This window comes from Rhinopithecus roxellana, chromosome 16 (genome assembly GCF_007565055.1).
Source record: "Rhinopithecus roxellana isolate Shanxi Qingling chromosome 16, ASM756505v1, whole genome shotgun sequence".
NCBI classification, from domain to species: Eukaryota; Metazoa; Chordata; class Mammalia; order Primates; family Cercopithecidae; genus Rhinopithecus; species Rhinopithecus roxellana.
The window spans coordinates 10056207-10068639 of record NC_044564.1 but is presented as its reverse complement, the minus strand read 5'-3'; positions in this window follow the sequence as shown (position 1 = coordinate 10068639).

The following is a 12433-nucleotide window of genomic DNA, read 5'->3' as shown; positions in this document are numbered from 1 at the left end:
CGATTTGTACGGCTCTGAGGAGCTCACAGGGGGATATATTTTATGGCACGCTTGGAAGACAAACATACGCATTTATATGTCACTTGTTGCAATATAAATGCTAACTTGTACTTCTTTCAAAACTTTTAATGAATTGTATACATTCTGGAAGATTTACAGGGTGAATGGGACAATTCAAAATGTTACTTTAAACATATTTGTCACTTTGGCAATAGCATCAAAAAAATCTGGAGGATATTGCATTCAGAAATAAATCATAAAAAGAAGCATCTTACAAGAGGTTTATTTTGGTCATTAATGGTTGATGGGCCCCCCCCATGCAGGATTTAAAGTTAAATTATGCAAAATCAAAAACAAACCTTATAATACTTAATCAAACATGCATAAAACTGTCAGACCCAAATAAATTCTCTCAATTAACTTGCTTCAGATTGTGATTGCATTTGCTAATTTAATCAGCCCCAAAGTAATCTAGAGGCTGGGAAATGATGGATTCCTGTGAACACGAGCCCGAGGGGGGCCAGGGCGGGACACCAAGCCTGGACCTGACGGCCGTCCGAGGTGGGGACCGAGAACCAGCTCTCTTTCCACCTGGGGAGCTGTTTCGGTCAATCCCTGACATGGAAGTAGATTCTGTCAACCAGGCACAGGGCTCGACTTCACTGCTATCTAGGAACGGCCAGAGGCAGCCTCCTTCCCATACCTGCATCAGCCAGACCAGGGAAGCACCGTCTGGAAAAAGCTCCACTCCGGTTTTGCTTGGCTCCACCAACCTCAGCCTGGGTCCCTCTGTATCTTTTCCCGAACAATGAGAACCCAAATGTGCTCAGAATGGCTGTTTCCATCCACATCACCCCTTCAGAGCCTGCTTGTGCCTACCGAAGATTCCTGATTAAATCAGGATTATGTCCTTTTCTAGGGGAAGGGGCCCCGTCTTGGACACCATGGGCTGGAGGTGGCGCCTGCACTGTGGGCTTGGAGCCTCTTGGGCATCCATGGCTCCGCCCCAGGCTTACTCGGCCACTGCAGGAGGCCGCCTCGTCCGGCAGAAACCCCAAACCCAGGCAAACTGCACTGACACCCCGAGACCCACGCAGGTGTTTGTGCTTAAAAATGGAACCAAAGTTTTGTGGGTGTTTATTTTTGTAAAATTTAGTGAATCTAATTCAACCAGAGCCAAACCTGCTTATTGTGTCATTCTAGTGGATGAGGAAGAGACAATGGAGAGAGAGAGACAAAGACAGAGAAACAGAGGGATAGACAGAGAGAGGGAAGGAGAGACAGAGAGAGGGAAGGAGGGACACAGGGAGGGAGAAACAGAGAGACAGAGATGGAGAGACACAAAGACAGAGACAGAGAGAGGGAGGGAGGAGGAGGAGGCTAGTGCATGCCTTTTCTGAGCTGACTGTGAGCTGAATCACTTTGGTGCAGTCCAAAGCCCTGATTGCTGCCTGAACCCACCTTGGGACCCCGCCTCATTCCCCCAAGGCCCCCTTCCCCCCACCTCTTGGTGGACCTCTGTGAAGCCCTCAGCACGCATCTCTGTGGGGCCCTACGCAGATGGGGCTTCAGCCCAGCCTTGGACGTTTGACGGCCCCTGCTCTCCGTCTGGCTAAATGCCCTGTTTTATGGAATTTCAAAATAGGGGTGACGGGACATACATGGGCTTGAATTCTGCTTTTTCCCTGCCTGACCTTATGGAATGAACATTTTTTCAAGTCCAAGTACCCCTCATAAATCTCATGCTCAATGGCGATGGTGTATTCCAGAGTTCGAACGTGCCGTCATTCACCTCGCCTTTCTTCTCCGATTGGATGTGTGAGTGGGTGCCAATGTTTTGTTGTTATAAATAATGCTGTGATGAACATCCCTGCACATAAATCTGTGCACGTGTACATTTCAAATACCGCCCTCTGGTTGGACCTGCCGACGGGGCTGAACTTTCTAAGGCTGCTGACACGTGCCCTGGCAAGCTCCGTGCTGCCCGCTAGCCCGGCCGGGCTGGGGGCTCCCCGCCTGAGCCCCACCATCGCCACCCTCACCCGCCCTCCCTGGGGTCTTCTGAGATGCAGCAAGGCTGTTTCCTGCCAAGGGAACCAGGCCTGGCATCAGCCACTTCCAACGCAGGCAGCTGAGAGCACCCCTCGCAGGGAGGAGTTGGGGGGCTGAGGGGCACAGGAGCGTTTGTCTCAGGAAGGGAAGGCCCGAAGCCCCTGGGGACCTGCTGAGCTGTGACCTGGCTGGAAGCTGGGAGGGTGACGTCCCTGGAAGGGAGACACTGGCATGCCACAGCCAGGTGCAGGCAGCCAAAGGACAAACCCCCGTGTGAGTCTTCACGCCCAGAGACTGGAAGTGGAAAGGTGGGTGCCAGGGGCTGGGGTGGGGGCGTGAGTGTTCCATGGGGACAGAGCTTCAGTGGGGAAGATGGAGACTTCCGTGGATAGAGGGAGGTGACAGCTACACCGTCAGGTGAATGCACTCAGGGCCACTGAACTATGCACTTAAAAATGTTAAGATGGGGCCGGGCGCGGTGGCTCAAGCCTGTAATCCCAGCACTTTGGGAGGCCGAGATGGGCGGATCATGAGGTCAGGAGATCGAGACCATCCTGGCTAACCTGGTGAAACCCCGTCTCTACTAAAAAATACAAAAAACTAGCCGGGCGAGGTGGTGGGCGCCTGTAGTCCCAGCTACTCGGGAGGCTGAGGCAGGAGAATGGCGTAAACCCGGGAAGCGGAGCTTGCAGTGAGCTGAGATCCGGCCACTGCACTCCAGCCTGGGCAACAGAGCGAGACTCCGTCTCAAAAAAAAAAAAAAAAAAAAAAGTTAAGATGGTGAATTATGTGTATTTTACCACAATAAAAAGAGAGAAAAAAAGGATATCAAAAGCGACAGACAGGGAGCCCAAGTAGAGGATGGGTAAAGTGAGGAAGGCTGGAAGGTGATAGTGAGAGCTGTTTTCATCCCAACTCCCAATTCCAGCATTGCTGGGCAGCTTCTGTTTGAAGAGAATGGAAGTAAATGCTCTGCCGGGAAAGCAGACAAATGTCTATGCACAATCGTCTATGCAGGACAAGCTCTGGGACAAACGGAGGCCGGGGACGCATCCGAGGGGCATCCCCACGCCTTCCTTTGGGGCCCCCCGGACCGCCAGGGTGACAGGGTCCAGGCTGGGCCACTCACAGTGGACCAAGCAGGGCCACCATTGATGGACCCCTGAGCTGTTGGTGGAATGACAGGCCATTCCCAGTGCTTCTAAGGCCGTGGAGCTCTCACCAGAAACACCCTCCCATCCCGCTCAGGCATCTGGGGCTCTGGAGACCACTCACCCCCAGGCTGGGAACAAGGGGCGTCCTAGACTCTCCTCCTCACTGTCACTCCTGTTGGCCAATCTTGCTGTCATTACCTGTTTTTTTTGTTGTTGTTTTTTTTCGTCAGATAGAGTTTCACTCTTGTTGCCCAGACTGGAATACAGTGACACGATCTCGGCTCACTGCAACCTCTGCCATCCGGGTTCAAGTGATTCTCCTGCCTCAGCCTCCCCAGTACCTGAGATTACAGGCATGCGCCACCACGCACAGCTAATTTTTGTATTTTTAGTAGAGATGGGGTTTCTTTTTTTTTTTTTTTGAGACGGAGTCTCGCTCTGTCGCCCAGGCTGGAGTGCAGTGGCCGGTTGAGATGGGGTTTCATCACATTGGCCAGGCTGGTCTCAAACTCCCGACCTCAGGTGATCCACCGACCTCGGCCTCCCAAAGTACTGGGATTACAGGCATGAGCCACCACGCCCGGCGCCATTACCATTTTTTAAATGTAACTTTTTAGTAGATATGACATTTCCATGATTAAAGATCAAACCACATCCTGGCTGTGTGATTAGGAATGTATGTTTACATTCCCTTTTTATTTCTTTTTTTTTTTTTAATTGTGGCAAAAGACACATAACAAAATTTATCATCTTAACTGTTTCCAAGTGCACGATTCTGTGTCCCTGAGCACATTCACAGTCCTGCAGCCATCACCACCCTCCATCTCCAGAACTCACCACCTTCCCAAACTGAAGCTCTATCTCCATGAAACACTTACTCCCGTCCCTTCCCAGCCCCAGGACCCTCCATTTGACTTTGTCTCTGGGGCTCTGAGGGCCCTGAGTGGAATCACAGGGTTTGTCCTCATTCATCCTGCCTCTCTTGCATTCAGGCTGGAAACACGCCACGCCTCTGTGATCAGGTACGTGAGGCCTGGAGTCCCTTCCGCAGCAGAGCACAGACGTCCTCACCCACTTGCACACCTGTGTGGCTCTCCCTCGGGGGATGGACAGGGAGGCTCTGGCATCCCTGCTTGGCTGCTCAGGTACCTACAGTGTCATCAACACCTTCCCAACTATGATCTGTCCCCTCCCCGCATCACACCCCACAGCACTGGCCCAATCCTTCCAGATGCTTCCACAGGTCCTCCTGCAGTTGCCTCCCACTCAGAGGGAACCTTCTTAAAGGCAAGCCTGACCCACAGGCAGGAGTCTGGGCTCCTTTCTGAGCATCTAGAGACTCTAGCTCAGCCCAGTCATGGCTGAGGCCACCCTGTCCCAAGGACACCAGGCTGCCTGTGGCAAGGGGCCACACCCCTGACGCCCCTGAACCTTTGCCCACGTGCCCCCCCCCCCTTCTTGGCAGTCTCGCAGCCCCTGGCAAACTTTTCCTTTCATATCCTTCAAAATTCAGCTCAAGGCCTTCTCTTCCAGGAAGGCTTCCTGATTGCGGGCCAGACTCACCCCAGTGCCTGTCCCAGAACCGGCCTGGAGAAGGAGGGGCTGTCTGTTTGCACACCTGCCACCCGCTGCGTCACACACTCTATTCAGGCAGGACTGACCTGGTTGGAATGAGAGAAACGCTCCCCAGGCATCTCTAACAAAAGGTTCTTGGCAGCCGTGCTGTCTCGGTTGTCCTGGTGCAGGTCCTTGCGTCTGATTGCTCTGTCCTCTCTCCTGGCAGCAGTCCTGGACACCAAGGCCACGCTGGACCTACTTCTAGGAGTGCTCAAGTAGGGAATGGGGCAGGTGGGGGTTTACGAGGAGGCCAAACAGGGATCAGGAGAGTAGAGGGCGGAGGGCGGGCCCAGGAGAGAGCTCCCCCTGCAACCTGGGGTGTGGGCCAGGGGCCTACGTGAGAGCAAACCTCGGGCAGGGCTAGTGGCCTTCTAGGCAGGGGTTTGGGAAGCGCCACACTTGGGTGTGGGGTGAGGGGAGCATGAGGTGGTGCCTGGATGTGGCACCGAGACCATGGGTATGAAGTGTTGGGTCTCGGAGGTGAATGCGGGTGGCCCAGACAGGCTGCAGGGTAGACTGAGCCCTCAGGGAGGCAACAGTTAGTGCTGCTGGCAAAGTTGGTGGTTGCAAGAGCAAGGACGGGGCATATCAGGGGTGCCCCACACTGCACGAAGCCCCCTAGCTGCTGGTCCTTCTGGTGCCATTGTCTCCCTCTAGGTGGGAGTCCCACAGCCCTGGGGCTGACTCATGATGTCCTCTTCTGGGGGCATTTGGGCTGCAGCTTGGACACAGCCTGGTCATCTTCCCCCCAGCAGGCCCACCCCACCACCTGCGTACCCAGCATCCACTCAGCAGCTGGGCATGAAAAGACACTGAACGAACATTTGCCTTCGGTGTCTTCCCAGGCACAGAGCGGGGTGGGAAGGCCAGCGATGGCCTCCCATGTTCTGGGGTTTCTGGAAAGACCATTCCATTAGGTTTGTGGGGCAGGACGGACAAGTTCAGACAGGAGCTGGTCCCATAAAAGCGTGGCCCATGTGAGCAGTGAACACTGACTCTCAACCTCATGGCCAGGCACTGACCCCTCAGATCACGGCACCCCGTGTCCTGGAGGCCATTGCTGGAGCACAGCTCTGCTCTGTGCAGTGTGTGTGGGGAGTGGTGACCATGTCCCTGATGGGCACGAGCTGAACACAACCCAGACAGGTGCCCTGTCATCATGGGAGGGGCAGCGGTGGCACACCCTGCTGTCCTCAAAAGTATCAGTTCTCATCGGTGGCTGGGTCTCCTGCCTCCCTGGGTGACACTGGGGACCAAATAACCCCTTCCCTTCTGTGGCCTCCTACCCACGCCCCCTGGGAGGGCCCAGGCACAGGGGTAGGGTCTGTGTTTTGGGGTGCGCACCACTAAGCCCTCCTGCGCACTCCGGACACTCAGGCCTCAGGCAGGGGGTGGGCAGGTGGCCAGTGCTGCCCCTTCCAGGTGGGCTGTCCCGGTCAGGCCCCTCGCCCCAGCCTTCTCCCTGTTTGAGGGGTGAGGCAGGTTGGATGCCTGCAGGGCTGCCTCGGCCTCTCTGCGTGACCCCCAGAAACTAAGACGGTGAGGGAGCTCCCCTTCCCACTGCGCCCCCGCGTCCCTGCAGCTAGGGGTGCGCGCCCCGCCACCCCGTCCTGGGATGGAGCTGGGAAACGCCCGCTGCAGGGTGCCTGGGACCCTCGAAGGCGTCGGGAGTTGGGGGGGAAACGGCCGCCGCGCGGCCACCAGGGGACGCCCCCGGCCCGCGCCCGCGCCCGGCCTCGCTGGGGTCCGTGGCTCGGCTGGGTCCCCCACACCAGGTCCGACTGAGTCTCCATCCTCCCTGTGCGGCTCCTGCACCCCGGCGAACCCGGCTCTCTCTGTGCCTCAGTTTACTCCTGCGGTCCGCTGAGCGGGAAGTGGAGCCCTGGCTAGGGGACCTCAGCCCGAGGCCGGCGCTGCTGCGGGAGCCCAGGCCTCCTGAGGCCGCCCCATGCACAGGGGCGCTGCAGAGCGCGGAGCCCGGGAGCTCGCACCGCCTGTTCGTGGTGTCCCTGGGGTGCAGGGGTGGAGGATATAGGGATGTGGGGGTCGTGGGCAGCACCAGGCGGGGCGCTGTGCCAGTGCCGCCCCGAAGGCCCAGTGCGCAGGGTCCCTCGCGCCCCGGAGCCTGCCCGCCCCTACCCCGGTACCCCATCCAACCCCAGCCTGCTCCGCCCCTACCCGCTGTGCCTCGCCCCCGCCCCCGTCCCCGTCCCCACCCCATACCTAAGCATGCCCCGTCCCCAAGCCCGCCCCCAGCTCCCGCCCGGCCCCTGCAGCTGCCCAGCCCCGCAACCCCGAGCCTGTCTCGCCCCCGCACCCCATACTCCACCAACGCGGACCTACCCCTACCCCGCCCCGCCCCCGAGCCCGCCCCCCCAACTCCTGCCCTCCCCGTCCCGCGGCAGCGCAGCCACCACGCTGGCTCGGAGCTGGTCCGAGGAGCTGCCGCGGCGCGCGCCAGCGCCAGGGGGCGGTGTTGTCCTTCCCGCGGCTCCAGGACCCCCGCTTGCTTGGGGAGGGGAGACCGCCTTGCAGCGCCGTCCCCAGCCCCGCGCCGGGACCCCTGTGCCCCTTTCCTTCCTCCTGATAGGGGAAGAGCGGCCCCGCGGCCCGGGCGCCGACTTTTCTTGCAGAAGCACAGGCGAGGGGTGGGGGACCCAAGCCAGGGGCGTGTGTGCGCTCGGCGCCCCCTCCAGAGGGTCACCCAGCAATCAGCAGCGGTTGGGCGGGGAGAAACAGAGACAGAGAGACGGGGGAGAGAGAGAGAGGGAGAGAGAGACAGAGAGAAGGGGGGAGAGAGACAGAGAGAGAGCAGGAGACAGGCAGAGAAGGAGAGACGGGAGAGAGAGACAGAGAGACGGGGAGAGAGACAGAGAGAGCAGGAGACAGGCAGAGAAGGAGAGACGGGAGAGAGAGACAGAGAGAAGGGGGAGAGAGAGAGAGCAGGAGACAGGCAGAGAAGGAGAGACGGGAGAGAGAGACAGAGAGACGGGGGAGAGGGAGAGAGAGACAGAGAGAAGGGGGGAGAGAGACAGAGAGAGAGCAGGAGACAGGCAGAGAAGGAGAGACGGGAGAGAGAGACAGAGAGACGGGGAGAGAGAGAGGGAGAGAGACATAGAAAGGGAGGGACGGGAGAGAGAGAGAGAAGGAGACAGAGAGGGAGAGGGACAGAGAGAGAGATGGGGGAAGAGAGACAGAGACAGAAAGGGAGACCCCACTTCTCAGGCCAGAGCACACGGGGCATGGGGTTGGTGCAAAGCCCTACTGTGCACCGGAGCTCAGGTGAGCCAGGCTGGCACCGGACGCCTCCCATGGAGACAGCACAGGGTCCCGGTTCCACCGGGATGCTCCACAGTCTCCTTCCGGGCTGGCAGCCAGGCCGTGGGGAGCAAGTGATCTGTCTCAGAGCTGACAGGCTGCGTGCGGGGCACAGACCGAGCCCTCCGGGAGGCAGCGGTTAGTGCTGCTTGTCTGGTCAGTCAGTGGTCGCAAGAGAAAGGGCTTGGCCTTTCAAGGGTGCCCTACACTGCACAGTGACCCCCTGGCCGCTGGCCCTGCTGGCGCCATTGTCTCCCTCTAGGTGGTCTGGGCTGCTAAGGGTAGGTGTGGACAGGAGTCCCACAGCCCTGGGACTGGCTCACCGCGTCCTCTTCCAGTGGGCGTTAGGGCTGAAGCTTGAACACAGCCTGGACATCTCCCCAACCTTCCCCCTGGCAGGCAGCTCCTCCACCACCCACCTGTGTCCCCAGCCACCCCATTCAGCAACTTGGGCGTAAGACAGACACCCGTTGGGTGAATGGCTCTTCCAGACACAGAAACAGCTTCAGACAGGAGGCAGGTTGGCAGGCCAGCAATGGCTGACGATACTCTGGGGTTTCTGGAAAGATGGTTCTGTGAAGTCTAGGGGACAGGGAGGGACAGTTCAGAAAGGAGTTGGTCCCGTAAAAGCATTTGTGTGATAATGGGCTGGGCGTGGCTCACATCCATGATGCCAGCCCTTTGGGAAGCCAAGGCGAGGATTACTTGAGGGCAGGAGTTTCAGACCAGCCTGGGCAACATGGTGAGACCCTTGTCTCTACAGAAAGATTTCTTTTTTTTTAATTAGCTAGGCATGATGGTGTACACTTGTAGTCCTAGCCTCTTGGGAAGCTAAGGCAGGAGGTTCACTGAAGCCCAGGAGGTGGAGGCTGCAGCAAGCCGTGATCAGGCCACTGCACCATGGCACTTTGACAGCAGCAGAGTGAGACTTTATCTCAAAAAGAGAAAAAAACAAGAGAAAAACTAAATATAGACTTCTTTTTTTTTTTTTTGAAATGGAGTCTCACTCTGTCACCCAGGCTGGAGTTCAATGGCATGATCTCGGCTCACTGCAACCTCTGCCTCCCAGGTTCAAGCCATTCTCCTGTCTTAGCCTCCCAAGTAGCTGGGACTACAGGCGTGGGCCACCACACCTGGCTAGTTTTTGTATTTTTAGTAGAGATGGCTTTTTACCATGTTGGCCAGGCTGGTCTCGAACTACTGACCTCAAGTGATCCACCTACTTCAGCCTCCCAGGGTGCTGGGATTGCAGGCGTGAGCCACCACGCCCAGCCTAGACTTCATTGTTTAGAGCAGTTTCAGGTTCACAGCAAAATCATCATTCCTCAGAGTCCTCAGAGTACATTAGGGGCTCCTCTTGGAGGTGTGCATGGCGTGGCTTTGGGCAGGTGCATAATGACAGCACCCACCCTCACAGCGCTCTATACAATAGTTTCCCCGCCCTAAGAATCCCCAGCTCGCCTCATGCCTCCTTCACCCCTGCCCCAGGGTTTCACTGATTCTATTGGATTCTTTCTTGGGATTCTGGCCAGGCAGGGACAGGGGTTCACACTGCTCAGACAGGAGACAGGCTCCTGGGATAGGGGCACTCACCCTCAGGATGGGCTGAGGACTGACTTGAGCCAGGGTCACACACCTGGAAGCGTGGCTTAGCCCCATCCTGTGGGCAGCCAGACGGGCAGCTGCCGTGGCACCTGCTGGCTACTCACGCCCCTTGGCACAATTGTGGCCATGGGGAGCTGTTGTGGAACATGAAGGTCATGGAGAGCCACAGTAGCACAGGCAGCATGTGACCAGCTCTCAGACAAGTGCTCAGGGAATGTCCAGCAGGGTTGTCACCCCATGTGGAGCAGACAGCCCCGAAGTGGCCCCAGCATTTCCTGCAGTCGGCCAGTGAGACAGGGTCAGCTGCTTGAGTGTCTGGAGGCTTCTCCCCTGCCCAGCCCGCCTGCTGTGTGCCCACAAGCTTGGTGGCCAGGAGACATTTGTCAAAGGAATGCATGATTGCATGAATGAACAGATGCCTTCTCCCGTGAATTGCCTTGGTGCCTACAGAGGCAGGACCAGAGGCCCCCACCTGGCTGTCAGAACTATAGGGCGATCGGGTGGGCTGCTGTGCCCACCCCCACAACCTCCCGATGGCCATTTATCTGCAGAGCTGGTCCCCACAGGGATCAGAGCTTGGCAGGGGCTCCGATTTGCCCAGCCTTGAGGACTGGCCATCACATACCAGGCTCCAGGTAAGGGCAGCCAGTCTCTTAGCCCTGGAATGATGCTTGTGGTGGAAGCCACGAGCATCCCTCACCCTAGAGGTCCAGGATGCTCTGGACACAGGCCACAGGGGGCACGGCGTCAAATTAGCATTGCAGGAGGGTCCTGCGACTGTTGATATCAGCACTTCGGGGTTATTTATGAATTCATCTATTTCCTGGGACAAGCCTTTCTGCATTCGGTTGCCATGGTAGCTTTAAACCCGGTATCTTATTAATTCTGCATGTTATGAAATAAATATAGATCAGACAATTGCAGTGAAGGTTCTATTTTTTTATTATGCATTTGGTTCTTGGTGCCGGGGATGGGATGCTCCCAGCACACCACTGTCAACACACATCCATCAGCCTCGGGGGCCTGGGCGGGCTGGAGGGGCGCACTCCTGTGCCTGAGAACAGAGTGGGGCTGGGGAGGGGACACGAGGCTGCCTCAGGGAAAGGGTGAGGCTTGAAGACCCCCTGGGCACCGGCAGCTCCTGAAGGAATTTCTACAGGCTGGCAGGGATGGACGCACTGGGGAGGGAGGCCGGTGTCCTGGGGTGCTTCGGCTGGAATTGCAGGGAGTGGGACCTCATGACGATGCTGAGCGGAGGTGCCAGGAGCAGGGGCCACTCAGCCACCCCCGGCACTGCCCGAGCAGAAGAAGAGACTCCATGGAACCAGCACTGAGCTGCCCCTGGCACTGCCTGAGCAGAATAAGAGACTTCAGCTGACCGGCACTCAGCTGCCCCTGGCACTGACTAGGCAGAAGAGACTCCATCGGAACCAGCAGGTGTCACAGTCCCTGATGTTCTTGAGGTTTCAGGCTGGCAGGGGGACTCCGGTTAGGGAGGGCCCAGAGGTGGAGAGGGGGCCTGCCGGGATCTCTTTTGGGCACCTTGGGTATCGCTTAGTTTCGTGGGCCATTGTGGGGACTCAATGAGCTGCCCTGATAAAGGTGAATCGTCCAGTGGGCTGGGAAGCGGGGCTGTTTCCACCTCCACTTTGCAGAGCCCAGAGACATGAAGTCACAAGTGCACCGGCCCATGGCGATCAGGACTTGAACCCAGGGCTCTTTCCTGCAGGGCCTGGCCCTCTCTAGGCTCTGAAGCAGAGTCCCCCGTGCGTTCCTGATCTCTTCACCCCCTGTGCTTGCCCACTGCAGACCAGGCAGGGGCCGTGTGGCCAGGGGTCACCTCCGTAGTAGTCAGCACCTCGGGCTGGCAGCAGGCCGTCTGAGGACCAGCGGGGGCAGGGGCTGTGTGGCCAGGGGTCACCTCTGTAGCAGTCAGCGCCTAGGGCTGGCAGCAGGCCGTCTGAGGACCAGCGGAGGCAGGGGCTGTGTCTGGCAGAGTGGCTGCTTGGGAGAGACGTTTTCTCCCTGAGTCTCCCCTGCCCTGGGTCATGGTTCTGGCACAGATGGTTCTAGGGAAACAGTGACAGCCTTTGGCTGAGTCAGGCCTTTGCTTCCTCTGACCACTAATGGCCCTGGGCTCAGGACCAAGAATGCACCAGGAACTGGGACGGGCAGGGCCAGGTGAGCAGGGAAGAGGGAAGGGTCCCAGTAAGGGACCTGGTGCAGGGTGTCCAGCCAGGGCTTTGCAAGCAACCATCAGGCAGAGACCCGGTGCAGAGGAGACTCCTAGAAACACGCCACCTGCAAGCAGAGGAAGCGTGTGGGCCTGGCTGCGGAGCTCCCAGGCACCCCGGGGCGGGTCATTGGCTCAGGGCCCCAGCCCCCTTCTGTCAAAGGGCTGGGAGGTCACCAGGGTCTGTCCAGCAGCAAGTCCCCAATTCTCTGCAGAGTCTGGTTCTTTGGGGCAGGCTGGGACCCCGGCTGCCTGTCACCCTGCCACTGCTCCGCAGCGGCCCATCGATCCCCCCGTCCCCTGCCAGCGGCCGCACCAGCGTGGGCCACTCAGACGTTCCCAGCCCCCAGGGCCTGATCAGGGCATCGAAAGAACGCAAAGCTCGCCATTTAATTAAGCTTAGTTTAATTAAAAACCTGGAGTTCTTTATTAGACTTGGTAATTGATTTAATTT